Genomic DNA, 14,780 nt, shown 5'->3' with positions numbered 1-14,780 from the left:
TTAATTGTCAAAAAAAAAAGACACATCACACTCTAACGTTCGCCAGGAAGCCAAATAACTGACAAGAAAAAAGGTATGGTTCCATGACGCCATGCAACGGAAAAAAGTAGAACAAAACAGGAAATTTGACATGTTTATAATGGTAATCTTCACTACACAAGCAGCGCCGCAAGTATTCCCGCTGATATAGTCAGGACAACTTGGTCGCCATTTTAAGAATAATCGATGGCAGACAGTGTAATTATGCTTGATTAAGTGCAATCAAGATTGCTTTTAAGGCAAATCAATATGCACACTTAGCAGATGAAGAAAGTTGCCGAAAATAGCTTCCGGCCACATTTCGCAATTGCGCATTTGAAGCGAACCCCTAAAACTGTGGCATCCCCCCGTCCCCTTCCGTCCTACCGTCCTACGAACTAAGCAATCATGAATATTTGTGGTATACTATACTTAGCTCAAGTCCTGTTGCAAATCCGTGCTTGAAGACATAGGTAATAAGACTGTGCTACAAATATTTCGGAATCTCAAACAGGTTAGGCCACCGTGAGTGAAGTACTATCTTCCACAAAATAGCTTCAGGGCACACTGTCTGCCACGTCACTAGACAAGTCACAAATGCGCATTGAAGCCACCTACTAACAATGTGACATCCGCTTAGCCAAATCCCTGTTGCAACTCTCTGCTTCGAGATACAAGTTATAAAACTCTGATACCAATATACTGGAATCCCACTCAATTTTGGGCCCCTATGCGTGAAGTACAATACTGGCTAGACAAGGGAATGACTACAGTGGCCGTGCAGTAAACACAGCGCCTTTTGTTAACCACTATAGCATAACTATTGCTGTGAGATGCATGCCTGGTAATAGGACACGACTCGGCCCTTCACTATACCCAGCTTCGTTTCGGCAATTGAGAGAACAACACTAAAGTGCGTAAATTAAAATCCATGTTTAGAATTTAGTACCTATGTACTGATAATTGATATCTGTCGTAGCGTTCTACTGCTAAGCTCGCTGTCGCGGGTTGAATCCCGGCCACGGTGGCCGCATTTCGGCGAGGTCAAAACGAAAAAAAAAAAAAAAAAGAACGCCTGTGTACTGTGAACGCCAGAAACCTGGAGGCTTACGAAAAGGGTTCTACTTAAATTGAGGACGACGCAACAAGCTATGGAAAGAAGAATGATAGGTGTAACGTTAAGGGATAAGAAAAGAGCAGATTGGGTGAGGGAACAAACGCGAGTTAATGATATCTTAGTTGAAATCAAGAAAAAGAAATGGGGCATGGGCAGGACACGTAATGAGGAGGGAAGATAACCGATGGTCATTAAGAGTTACAGAATGGATTCCAAGGGAAGCTAAGCGTAGCAGAGGTCGGCAGAAAGTTAGGTGGGCGGATGAGATTATAAAGTTTGCAGGGACAACATGGCCACAATTAGTACATGACCGGGGTAGTTGGAGAAGTATGAGAGAGGTCTTTGCCCTGCAGTGGGCGTAACCAGGCTGATCATGATGATGATGATGACTATGATGATGATGATGATGATGATGTGTACTGTGCACTGGGTGCACGTTACCGAAACTCAGGCAGTTAAAACTTGTGCGGAGCCGCCAACTACAGAGTGCCTCGTAATCAGTTCTCTGGCCACTTAAAATTTGAGAATTCAATTAAATTTTTAGTAAAGTTTCTATGTAGCAGTTTTTTTTCCTGAAAATGTGAATAAAAGAAAGAGCGAAATAGAATTAGTGTACACACCATCAAGCACATCAGCTAACGAAGAGTAAGTCTGCTTTCTACCACATAAAATTATGACTAAAAGGAGTTAAAAATATATGTTAAAAACGCGAGCGCGCTTTCTTTTGACGATCTTTGTTAGTTCTGCAGCGTCTTCATTCCTGTTCATCTTTAGACAGTTTGGTTCAGTTATTTAAGCCGTAGGTCGGCGGATGCTAAAGCGTATACATAATATCCCGAAGTTTTCTACTATAACATTTATATTACGAATGCGTGGAGAGAAATGTGCGAGAGGGCTGAGTCTAGTAAGCATTGCCTTGCAGACTCAGTACTATGGCCAACATTGGAACTAATTAAGTGTAGCTGCCGTCAGCAAACGGCAGAGCTGGTGCTGCTTTCCGTGCGTTGTAGACCCCGTATCTGTCGTCTGTCTCGAAAGGAGACAAATGGTTTTTGCGATGGGCCGAATTTTGGCAATTCATTATCCTGTCGTAACTACTCTCATCAAAATCGCACCGCCCCATGTTCCTTTGAATCACAGATAGGCAAGGAAAGACTACTGATGTTCATGAAGAACTTGGTGAAATAAGCAGACTGAAAAAGAGACAGTTGAGAGAAGCAAAAGATAACTTTCTCGTTTCCTCAGAGAGAAAAACACATTACAAACTTCAATGAGGATAGAAATACGTGAAATTGAATAATATAGACTCAATAGGGATCCCGGACCTTAAGGGCCGTTTATAGTGCGACGTAACGCCCGCGCGCGCACGCGCGCGCGCACGCTACGTCACGTCGGCGAAAACGCGCACCGGCGCAGCCAACGTAACCGGCGGCTTGCAACGCGCCCCGACGGGCCCGGCGCCGATATGGCTCCTGAGCCATTCGCGCGTCGAAGTCGGCGGAACTCTGGCACCACAATGCATTGCGCGCGAAGAAAAAGGCGCCAGCACAACTCCGCAGACGGCTTTTGCGGACGGCGCGCGACTTGGCGAACCTTCTGCGCATGCTCCGAAGATAGCAGCCTACGGCGCGCGCGTTCAAGTATAGAAGGGATGGCATCTCGGCTGGCGCAGCGCAACCGACGTAGCGTGACTGACCGCGAACGACGCTCGCCCGCGCGCCGATAACGTCGGACTATAAACGTGCCTTTAACGATGACCAAGCAAACTGATCGGAAGACACACACATGACGTTCTGTTTTAACAGATATACATTCAATCTGGGTTTTCTGAAACGTTTCAAGTTGTAATACTATCTGTTACGGACCGCGCTTTTGAACCTATGGCTGACATTTCTGCCTCGACAAATGGTGTATGCGCTCTTCTGGAATGCCCTAATTCAAACAGGGCTCTAGGCCCTGATGCTATTTCCAATCATGTAGTCAAGAGATGTGCAAGAGTATTGGTGCCCTTTCTAGCTATTTCGTTTTCGAAATCACTAGATCATGAACTGCCATTTCAGTGGAAGGTCTCGAATGTTGTGGCATTAGTAAACTCTGGCAACAGAAATCGCGTCTGTAACTACAGACCGATTTGCTTGAGAAGCGGCTGCTGTAATATCGTCGAGCATGTAATCTATTGCAGTATTATGATACATTTGGTATCGAAAATTTATTCTTTTTCTTCAGGACAGCATGGGTTTAGGTCGGGTTTATCGTGTGTTACACCATTCTGTGATCTTTCTCGTGACCTATTGAGCTTATACGATATGGGCTATAGTTTGATTCAGTATTCCTTGATGTTCAGAATGCGTTCGACAATATTCCGCGTGCTCTTTTACTGCACAAATTGTCATTTTTAGAAATGCCTGCGTCAGTTCTTTTTTGCTTGAGGGATTGTCTTGTAGAAAGCAGGGCGTTGTCATAAACGGTTCTTCTTCGTATGTTGACGTGATTTCCGGAGTGACACAGCGTTCAGTGCTAGGCCCGCTACTTTTTTCAGTTTAAATTAATGATCTCTCAGAACCATTACCTTCTAACGCCAGGCTGTACGCACACGATTGTGTCATTTATAAATTTATACACGGCACGAATTACATTCATGTCTTGCAACTTGCTCTTGACACTGGTATCATGCTGCAAAATATGGAAAAGGCGTTTGAAAGTAAGTGTTGTTTTATTAGTTTTACTAGAAAACACAAACTCTTCCATTCGTGTTATGGCCTGTATGGTACATCGCTCGACCACATTGAACATTTTAAATACCTTAGTGTCTATTTGTCTTCTGATTTATGATAGAATAAACATAGAGGCTATGTAACTGGTACAGCCAATCGTGCGTTAAATTTCAATAAACTCAACTTCAAATCTGCCTCAAAAAAGCATTAAAGAAGCTCTGCATGTCACCAATGTGCGTCCAATCCTCGAATATGCTCGTACAGTACGTCATGGCCAAACGCTAATGTTTCAACTTGAAGGCATACAAAACCGTGCTGCACGCTTTGTCAGTGGTAATTAGAAGTTTAATTCCAGTACAACTCACATCAACAATGAATTAGGTTAGAAGCCACTTCAGCACAGATGACATTTTTTTCGTATAATTTTTTCATTCCATTTGTACGCAGAAACTGACATTCATAAAACTTTATGCATGATGAGCCCCTACTACACATCGTGCCGAAATGATCCTGCTAGAAAGGAACTTGAAATTAGATGTCGGCAAAGATGTATTTGCACATTGTTTTTTTTTTCCTTTTGCGATTCACGAGTGTAATCAGTTGGACGCCAGTGTTATCGATCTTCCCGCAAATATGTTTTCCTCTTCCTTGAAAGTTGTATGCTTTAGTTGAATGTTAAAGTGACAGTTGTGCCTATCTGTTGTTTATTTTGATTATGGCTTACGTTTCGATGCTCCTACAATAATGCGCAACTGGGCAATGTAAGTTTCTAAATTAATAAATAAAATATTGATCCTTCTCTTCGCGTTGCAACACAATTACGGGCCTTCATCGCGTACACCTTGCTCATGGCTCACCATATCGTGGCTGGCGTGCATCTTGTACTTTTCTATCTAATCAGTGACAGCTACTGGCAGCCTGTGCTTTAGCTGTAAATTGCCTCATGATAGGCCCACTGCGAGGTCTCCCTCCTGCTTTGTGTACTGCTTTATTTAATTAAGCAAATGGCCCTGCGCGATCAAATGATGTTGCTAAGAGGTGCTCCCGCAATTCACCACGCGTACAGCGCCAACGAAAGGCGGATCGTAGTAGAGATAGACCTTGATCAATCTTGCCTTCGACAATTGAAACACAAGCGCTTTTTGGGTGTCATTATTGACTACCGTCTACAGCGGCGACGAGCTGTGGACTCGGTTGTGACATCGATATCTTCGCGTCTCAATGTGATCCGTAGAGTTGCGAGTGAGCAATGGGGAAATCACCCTTCCTCAATGATCAGGTTGCACGATGCACTAGTGACGAGTCGGATAATGTATCAGCTACCTTTAATTTCCCCCTCGATATCACAGCTGGAACGACTTGAGGTTCTGCACAGAAAGGGCCTGAGAAGGGCTCTTGGCGTTCCGCAGACTGCTCCTAACAAAGCAGTACTTTGTGAATCTCTATCGAGACCTCTTAGCCTAGTCGCTTCACAAAGGTTATTGATGCAAATTGGCCGCCTCAAACAGACGGCAGCCGGCCGAGCCCTTCTACAGCGCCTTCGAAAGAGATCTGAGTCCCGAGCGTACTTGGCCCTAAATACTCTTGGTTACCTGGGTCTTGACACTAGAGGTCGAACTAAGAGGTTGAAACCACCTTGGTCATTCGCGAGCCTCGATTGTTCGTTGACAATTCCTCACGTATGCGCTAAGCGGAATTCTCCTCTGGCGGCAACGCGTTCGCTGGTACTGGAACATCTTGAGTCTGAATATGCACGTCATCTTCAAATCTTCACTGATGGCTCTGTGGACAAGGTCAAGGGATCTAGTGCAGCTGCTTTTCACATTCCCTCTTTAAAGTATGATTGGTCTGTTCGCTTCACTGCAGTCGTGTCCTCCACAACGGCCAAAAGCGTTGCCATTGAGGCAGCTCTAAAGAAACTACGGTTTTGTACGCCTCAACCTGTTGTCATTCTTACAGATTCAAAATCTGCCCTTCAAATGTTAGAGCACGGGTTCCCTACTGATGCCTTATGTCTTAGCTCCCTACGCTCGGTGCACAATCTCCATATCAAAGGCTTCTCCATACGTTTCCAATGGGTGCCCTCGCACACAGGTATCATAGGCAACGAGATGGCGGACAGCCTCGCCCATAGAGCGCTGTCTGGGAATCCATTGAGAAGAGTGCCTCAAGACGACAACAGACTCTTCAGAGAAGCAGTGTTGTGCCACCTCAGTTCTTTGTGGAGCTCACCTCACAAGCCATGTGTGATCAAGGGCCTCAAAAGAAACCAAGCCACCTTACTGCTCCGCATTCGCACGGGCTCTGCTCGAACCCCTGCGTGGATGTATAAGACTGGCCTGGCGTTATCACCATTATGTTCAACGTGTGGTGTGTGCGGTGACATAGAACATTACCTAATGTGCTGTACTGTGTATAACGCGGAAAGGAGGGTGTTATTCGGGTCCCTCAAGAAGACAGGAGTTCCTCACAGCTCTTTTCAAGACACTGTTTTCCCACGCGGGAACCGGTTGTGTAGGAAGGAGGTCTCTCGCCTTCTTTTAAATTACCTACAGGACACAGATTTGGCCTCCACATGGTGAACTGAGGAGTGACCATTTGTATTTTGTGAGGACTGTGTCTGATTATGTGATTTATTTATTTTAAGTGTCGCTACGGTGGAGCAATTGCCGGCAGCAACTGCAAGGCTAATCCCACCAGTAGCCTACAACAACTCAACTCAACTCATGCATAGTTTTCAACAGTTCTTTATCTGATGTTGACTTAGCAGGGCTGTGCGAGTGCTAATATCCTTTACGCGGTTTACGATATTCTTGATGCGGCGTAATTTGTTTTAAGCTTCAAGCATTGGTGTTTTCTGCTAGCGCGGCACAAAAGCTGACCCGCGGAGGTGGGCAACGCACAGTATTTGTGCAAATTTCTACATCGGTGTGGCAAAACGCAGCCTGCTGCTTTAGGGAGAAGGAAAAAAAAAGCGATATTAACATATCCGCGAATTCATTACACAAACTGTTAATAGCAATCGACAACACGCCATGAATAAAACAATGAACGAATGCTCTGCTGTTATAATTTAGGGTTATTGAGTCATAACGATGCAGATCTGCACGAAGCAGCAAAGCTTAGTAAATCAAAGAGGTCGAATGGGAACGATTACACAAATGGCTACAATATAGGTAGGTCGTGTTGATGCGTCGATTTCTGTTCACATTCTTCAATCCAGCGCAGTAGATACGCAGGCAACGTCTAGAACGAACGCGAGCAAATAACACGAGCAATCGATAGTATGCTTTGCTAGTATAGTGCCAAGAAAGCAAATCCAATTCATAAGGAAGGACTGCGTGCATGAAGCTATCTCTTTATGTACGAAAAGGAAAGACTGGTTCTGGACGTGCGGTAGGTTTCTTATTACTGGTGGCGCTAGCCTGTTGTTATTATGGGGCTCGTGTGAATTATTGCCAATGTATGTATGTGTGTGCTCGAGTAGAGTGACAACTTGCAAATGGGCAAGAACGTCAGTAAAGGTTATTTACGGTAACGCTACCTTTTTTAACAAGCCGATCGTTTCAGGGCTGCAATACGTAAATGTGATGGATGCTTTTAGTAGAATTCACCCAAGGGAAAGCATTTTAATTTAACAATAGATGTATAAAAATCTATGCGTGCTGATAAGCGAAGTTTCTAGTGCTGGCCTGCTAAGGTTACTGCAAGTTCTCTTATTCGTTTAACTATATTGACAACTATAACTATATTGACTGACAGAGACCTGGAGGCTTCTACTTAAAAAGGGTTCTGCTTAAATTGAGGACGACGCAACGAGCTATGGAAAGAAGAATGATGGGTGTAACGTTAAAGGATAAGAAAGAGCAGATTGGATGAGGGAACAAACGCGAGTTAATGACATCTTAGTTGAAATCAAGAGAAAGAAATGGGGCATGGGCAGGATATGTAATGAGGAGAGAAGATAACCGATGCTCATTAAGGGTTACGGACTGGATTCTAAGGGAAGGGAAACATAGCAGGGGGCGGCAGAAAGTTAGGTGGGCGGATGAGATTGAGAAGTTTGCAGGGACGACATGGCCACAATTAGTACATGACCGGGGTTGTTGGAGAAGTATGGGAGAGGCCTTTGCCCTGCAGTGGGCGTAACCAGGCTGATGATGATGATGATTATGATTGACTGACATCTAGAAAGGTTCTATCGAAAGGCAACTCCCTTGAGAAATACTCCTTATGCGAGATGTGCGGGCTATTACGAAACATAAAACACATTGGTAATCATCAAGGCCAGTGCGAGAACGAGCGTTTGTATAAGGTACTTGCAGGATAATTTATTGGAGCTACTATTCCTTTCTTTTGGCGTCCCCCCCTCCTCCTTTCACCTTCCGACTTCCACTCGCATTTATTTTGGTGCATGCGCCGATGTGGCATTCTGCAAGGTAGGCTGGCCGTGAAATCGAAGTGACCAATATTCCGAAACAAGTTATGGAAGCTTTATCCATTAAAATATTTGCAATTCGAAGCTTACGAGATAGAGAAATACTATATTTTGTTCTTTCCAAAAGAATCGGTGTAGCTCAGGACATCACATCCAAAGTTCACCCATTATCCATCCCAATAAAGAGGAGCGACGCGCCACGCTGCATAAAGTCACTCTTTTGTACATGACTACATGACAAAAGAACAACGTGTTCTGCTTACTAACGTGTTCTACGTGATATGCTGATACCAACGTGATATATTGAACAACGTCTTCAACATATCAGCTTTCAGTACAGGAAGTGTAATTCCTAGCCGTTGTTTGATTACTACGATAAGGTCTGTAGTAACCGTGATAAGTATAATTAGGGCACTAGGGTTCAAGCAATGTGCAAGCAACAAGAAAGGATTTAGCAGAAGTGAACATTTATTCGCTGAGTGACGAGAGGGCTAGGTCGCTGCCACAGTAGGTGCTGCCAGAGTAGTTACTGAGCTGTTTCAGCGATTCCCGTAGAAGCGTTTGTCAGAATGAAAACGCAGAAAAAAGCCCGTTGTTTATATTTACCAGTATTGAAAAATCAGGTTGTGAACGCATCGTTATTTTATGACTTCTCGTGGACAGATGTAAATTGGCTATTTCCTGAAGTTGTTTGTATCGAGCTTGCTGGCACACGGCGCGTGCGTATACTACGATCATCATCATCAGCCTATTTTATGTCCACTGCCGGAAAAAGACCTCTCCCTGCGGTCTCCAATTACCCCTGTTCTGTGCCAACCGATTCCAACTAGCGCCTGCGAATTTCCTAATTTCATCACCCCACCTAGTCTTCTCCCGTCCCTCGACTGCGCTTCCCTTCTTTTGGAAACGACCCTAATGGTCCACGGGTTATCTCACCTACGCATTGCATGACCTGCCCCACTCCATTTCTTTCTCTTAATGTCTATTAGAATATCGGCTATCCCTGTTTGGTCTCTCATTCTCACTGCTTCCTTCCCGTTTCTTAACCTTACGCCTAACATTACTCGTTCCATGGGTCTTTGCGCGGTCCTTTCAAGCTTCTTTGTCAGCCTCCAAGTTTCTGCCCCATATGACAGCACCAGCGGAATGCATTGATTGTACACCTTTCTTTTCAATGATAATGGTAAGCTCCCAGTTAGGATCTCACAATGCCTAACGAATGCACTTCAACAAATCTTTATTCGGTAAATTTCTTCTCATGATCAAGGTCCCCTGTGAGTAATTGACCTAAGTATAAACATACACCTTCGCAGACTCGAGGCTGACTGGCGATCCTGAACTCTTGCTGCCTTGCCCGGCTATTGATCATTATCTTCATCTTCTGCATATTAATCTTCAACCCCATTCTAATACTCTCTCTGATAATGTCCTCAATCATTTGTGGTAACTCGTCCCCGAAGTTTCTGAACAGGATAATGTCATCAGCCAATCGAAGGTTGCCGAGATATTCGCCATTGATCCTCACTCCTTTCCAGTCGAACAGTTTGGGAGCTTGAATACTTCTTCCAAGCACGCAGGGAACAGCACTGCAGAAATTATGTCTCCTTGTCTGACCCCTTCCATTACAGGTATCTTCCTACTTTTCTTGTGAAGAATTTAGGTAGCTGTTGAGTCTCTGTAGACAACTTTCCAACTTATCTACGCAAGCATCCTGTACTCCTTGATTACGTACTGCCTCTATGATTGCTGGTATCTCTACAGAATCAAGTGGCTTTTCGTAATCTATGAAAGCAATATAGAGAGGCTGATTGTACTCTACGGATTTCTCGATTACCTGATTGATGACATGGATGCGACCCATTGTGGAGTGTTCTTTCCTGAAGCCAGCCTGTTCCCTTATTTGACGGAAGTCGAGTGTTGCAGTTACGCTATTGGACGTTATCTTGGGGAATATCTTATATAGCACTGGAAGTAGCTAATGCGCCTATAATTTTTCACTTCTTTAATGTCTCCCTTTTTGTGGATTAGTATAATGTTGGCATTTTTCCAGTTCTCTCGGACCCTTGAAGTCACAGTTCGTATAAAGGGCCGCCATTTTTCAAGCATTATTTCTCCTCCATCTTTCACTAAATAGACTGACAGTCCATCTTCTCCTGCCACGTTTCCCCGTTTTATGTCGTACAGGCCTTTATGACTTCATCGCTAGATATTGAAGGAGCTTCAGTAACCTGTTGATTACTACTTCGAATAGAGGTATCCTGGCTGCTTTGCGTACTGTATAGGTAAGTATAGAACTCTTCCACTGCTTTTATTATGTCTTCGAGATTGCTGATGATACTACCCTGCTTATGTTTCAGCGCATACATCTTGGTTCGTCCTATGCCAAGTTTCCTTCTCACCGATTTCATGCTGCGCCCATTTTTACTGCTTCTTCAGTCTTTCTCACGTTATAATTTCCAATATCCCTTATTTTCTCATTGTTGATGAGTTTTGACAGTTCCCCCGAATTCTAGCTATCTCTTGAGTTGGACACTTTCATTCTTTGTCGTTTCTTTATTAGGTTCTTTATTACTTGGGAGATCTTACCTACTGGTTGCATTGGTGCCTTAGCTCCCACTTCAATTACTGCTTCTGAAGCCAGCCTATAGCTACGGTTTCATTAATTGCCTCTATGTCCTCTTGATATCTCTGTTCTACGGCTGCATATTTAAATGCAAGTGCCAACCTTAATTGCTCTGCTTTTACTTCTACTGCGTCTAGGTTGGCCTCTTTCTTCATGAACAATTTTACTCTTTCTCTTTTCAAACTGAGGTGAATCCTAGCTCACTAATTTATGATCAGTGCACTTTACCTTACCTAACACTTCTACATCTTGCACTATGCTGGGATCGGAAGAATGTATGAAATCAATTTGACTGCTTATTTCACAATTATGCCATTTCCAGGTATAATATTTATTCCAACGCTTCCTGAAGAAGGTATTCACTACTCGCAGCTTATTCCTTCCCGTGAATTTCATCAGCATCTCTCTGCGAGTGTTAGTCTGTATATACCCTAGGGATGGGCGAATATTCGAAGTTTTGAATACCAGTCGAATATTGCACACTAACCATTCGTATTCGAAAACGAACTATTTGATAATTTTAAATATCTGTACTAACCAAATATTTTGCGACAAACTTCTCTTCAAGTCCGGTTTGTTTTATCTGTCTGCTAAACAAACTATCACTCAGTATCTCTTTTGAACAACCATTTACTTAGCATTTGCGGAAATACAGTCACACAGCAGCCATTCATTCTGGAAAAGCTTGCTTACCACCAGCTACCAAAGATGTTAGAGGGCCCCTGACCAAGTCTGGCCATTTTGAGCTGAGAAGCGCACAGCATACACTGCGCGATAACAATCATGTTTGCAAAAAATTACATCGCTACGCGCCGCGGAAAGATCTGAAATTTCACTCCGAAGGGCGTTTCCCTCTCCACTCGCGGCCGTCACGCTCCAAGCCGGACGGTGACGTAGTCGTGCCTCTACGCCTACGTGTTTGTTGTCCGCAGTATGGCGTCGCTCGTGGTGACACGTGACTTCGAGAATTATTCAAGGCCGTTGTCTGTGCGATCTGTTGCTTGAATTGACGAATTGAAGTTTAGATAAATAATAAAACACACAAACGGAATGTCTGCGTGATGTTTTTGTTTTACTTTGCAACGAAGCAAGAGAGATGTACTTCCGCTTCGTCTGCTTGTTCCCATGGTCGTGTGGTCACGTGAGCAGGTATCAAAACTATGCCATTTTCTACCGTGTTCCAACGCGTGATCATGATCTGCAATCCGCTTGCTCTGCCTCAGTATTCGTGTATCACTGAATTGTACCGCTAGTCATGTTTCCTTGTGCATAGCGCGTAAAATTGTGTAAATTGTGCAAGACAACAGCTTGCGTGCGACGTCATCGGCGGAAATGCGAAGCGCCGGAAAAAGAAAAGCGAGGAGAAAAAAAAGCTAAAGCGGGGCCTGTGACGTATGCGTTACGCGATCCTCGAGGTCCGGTACGGGAGAACGCAGGGAAAGAATTTCGCTTGCGAAGGCTAGACGGGGCGAGTGCAGAGAGCGTCTTGCTTGGCAGTAGAGCCCGCCTGCTGAAATCATAGGTTCGCGGCACTGAAGTATTTCTATATCGGCTATTAATGAGCCTATTTGAAAATGTTTGCGGCAGAACGCTCCTTAGAAGACACGTAACAACTTCCAGCGTATAACCAAAATTTGCTTTGGGGCCTTGTGAGGGGCCCCTTAGGAGGCTGTTCATGCAGTTATTTTATTGTCCGTTACTTATAGTTCACTTAAAATACATGAGCTTTGGTGGAAATTGAACGTGCTATCTTTGGTAAGACAAAAATGCAATGGCAACAAAATTGATGATGCTACGATTGATGGTAGCACCCACGGTCTTTCGTGTTAATTAGGACGAAGTTAATGAAGGCACTGGTAATTAATATAGTTAATTAAGGCACTTGAACACACGACCATTGGTGGGAGTCAAAACCACGACCTTTGCTGTCAATGAAGGCAAATTAAGGCACTTGAACACGCAACTTCTGGTGGGACCAAAATTCAATGGCACCAAAATTAAGGGTGCCACCAGTAATAAGTTATGGTCAAACCCACGACATTTGACGGGAGTGAAAACAACCAGCTTTGGCATTAGGACGAAGTTTATTAGGACACAGTTATTTAAGACAGAATTCATTAAAGCACTAGAACCCACGACATTTGGTGAGAGAAAACGATAAGAAGTAAAAATGCATTAGAATGAGAATGTCAAGTAACTTATTGAATGTCTCGTAAGCGTGTAGGCTATCGCCTTCACCCGCTTTAGCATACGCTAACGTGACTGTCAACTTTTCAATCGAACAACGGCAACAACACATCTACCGTTTCTCGTATCACCCGTAACCTGCTTAATCGCACTCTTTGTTTGCTTAACTTGGATACCCTATTGGGGGCGAGCTCTAGCATTGGAAAAGCTGGCGCCACCGTCGGCGTGACATGGCATGAAGGATCACGTGGACAGAGCGGCCGCGTCAGCTGCTTCGGTAGCGCCGAAGCGAGCTGAAAACGAAAGTTTAAAGTCCCACTTGGCGCCACGGTTCTGATTAAGTGGTGAGGCTTTACCGCCTTAGTACTATAATAGGCAGTGGCTGCCTTTGGAGGCGTGCAGCATGGTAGGCTACTTACTGCTCGGTGCCGCAGTGCCGAACATACGCAACGGAGCCCGGTGTCAGCTTTATCCACACGTAGCCGCAGAACAAGGAGCTGCATGAAGCTTGGCTGGCGAAACTTAGAACCGGCAAACAGTCATCGGCTACAACTCAGGTATGCAGCAAGCAAAAACGCGAGGGAGATTTCTACTACGGCGGCGGGACTGCGCAATGTTCGGTGAGTAGCTGAAAACGCGCACTGAGACGCTCGCCCGCACCCACTGCCCGGGTAATGTCATGACGGTTCGGTCTATGAAGTTGTTGATGCTAGAAACTGACAAGTTCACTGGAACGGAAAGGGAGCGGTAAGACACACATTAAAAACAAAGCATGGCATATGGTCATGTTTGTGCTGTGATTCAATGCACTGGATTACGAAAAAGAAGCAGAGGGAAATCGCGTGCTGAGAAGGCCGATAAACATACAGTGCGACGCAACTTGAGAAATAATGTTGAAATGTCCAAGAATTTACAAAACAAAAGAAAATTGAATCGTCGCGACGGCACATCACAGTCACCGTAGGCGTCGAAGTCTTTATAACGAAATTATTTTTGAACGGTTCTGATAGCGTCCGTGCAACAATGGTTGCTAGTGTACTGTCAAATGCTTACACGCTGCGGCCTAAAGCTCACGGCACGGTGCGAAAACGCGCTCACAGAGAAAACAAAACATTGTGCGCGGACATGCATGCAGACGCGCAGTCGGTCGCTGCGAACCCTTGCGATCGCTGTATTAAGGCTTCATTTTGTTATGCCCCATTTGGTTATACAGACAGCCCACTATAAGAACATATTTCACATAGATTACTCTCAGCGTTTGCCTACCGTACACGAAAGAAACCGGTTCGGGAGACTCATCGCGGCGACCACGTGCAGTGGCGTTCACTTTACGTATTCGGTAAAGAGATTCTGTGCTTTCAGTTTGCCCAAGATTATTATATCGACTGTCAAAAACTTCCCTCGTTTTGGGAGTACCTATATAACTGTCCAGGAGGGCTGCCACGTGCTGTTTTTATTGAGCGACATAAGCCAAACCTATGACGAGCACGCACCGTGACCCCTCATACTACGGAAGGGAGGCGCTTCCGACAGATGGCGACTCCGTAACTCCTCGCTCCAGTACTCTGTCACATATGCCGTTATGATCTACATCAACAGAGTTCTTTCACCCACACTCGGCGGAAATTAGAGCAGCTGCTAGCGAAAGCATGCACATCGTCGCCACAAACTTTACAACCTTGG

At 44.6% G+C, this 14,780-nt stretch overlaps 1 protein-coding gene across 2 annotated transcripts in view; it reads right to left on the bottom strand.

Annotated features, from left to right (window-relative positions):
* The window catches only part of LOC129386284 (cytochrome P450 2H2-like), a 253,436-nt gene that overhangs the window by 130,416 nt on the left and 108,240 nt on the right, over positions 1-14,780 (bottom strand). The gene's annotated exons all lie outside the window — the stretch shown is intronic.

The sequence above is a fragment of the Dermacentor andersoni genome, chromosome 4 (assembly GCF_023375885.2).
Source record: "Dermacentor andersoni chromosome 4, qqDerAnde1_hic_scaffold, whole genome shotgun sequence".
NCBI lineage: Eukaryota > Metazoa > Arthropoda > Arachnida > Ixodida > Ixodidae > Dermacentor > Dermacentor andersoni.
The sequence above is the reverse complement of the archived record's forward strand: the minus strand, read 5'-3'. Positions and strand labels throughout refer to the sequence as shown.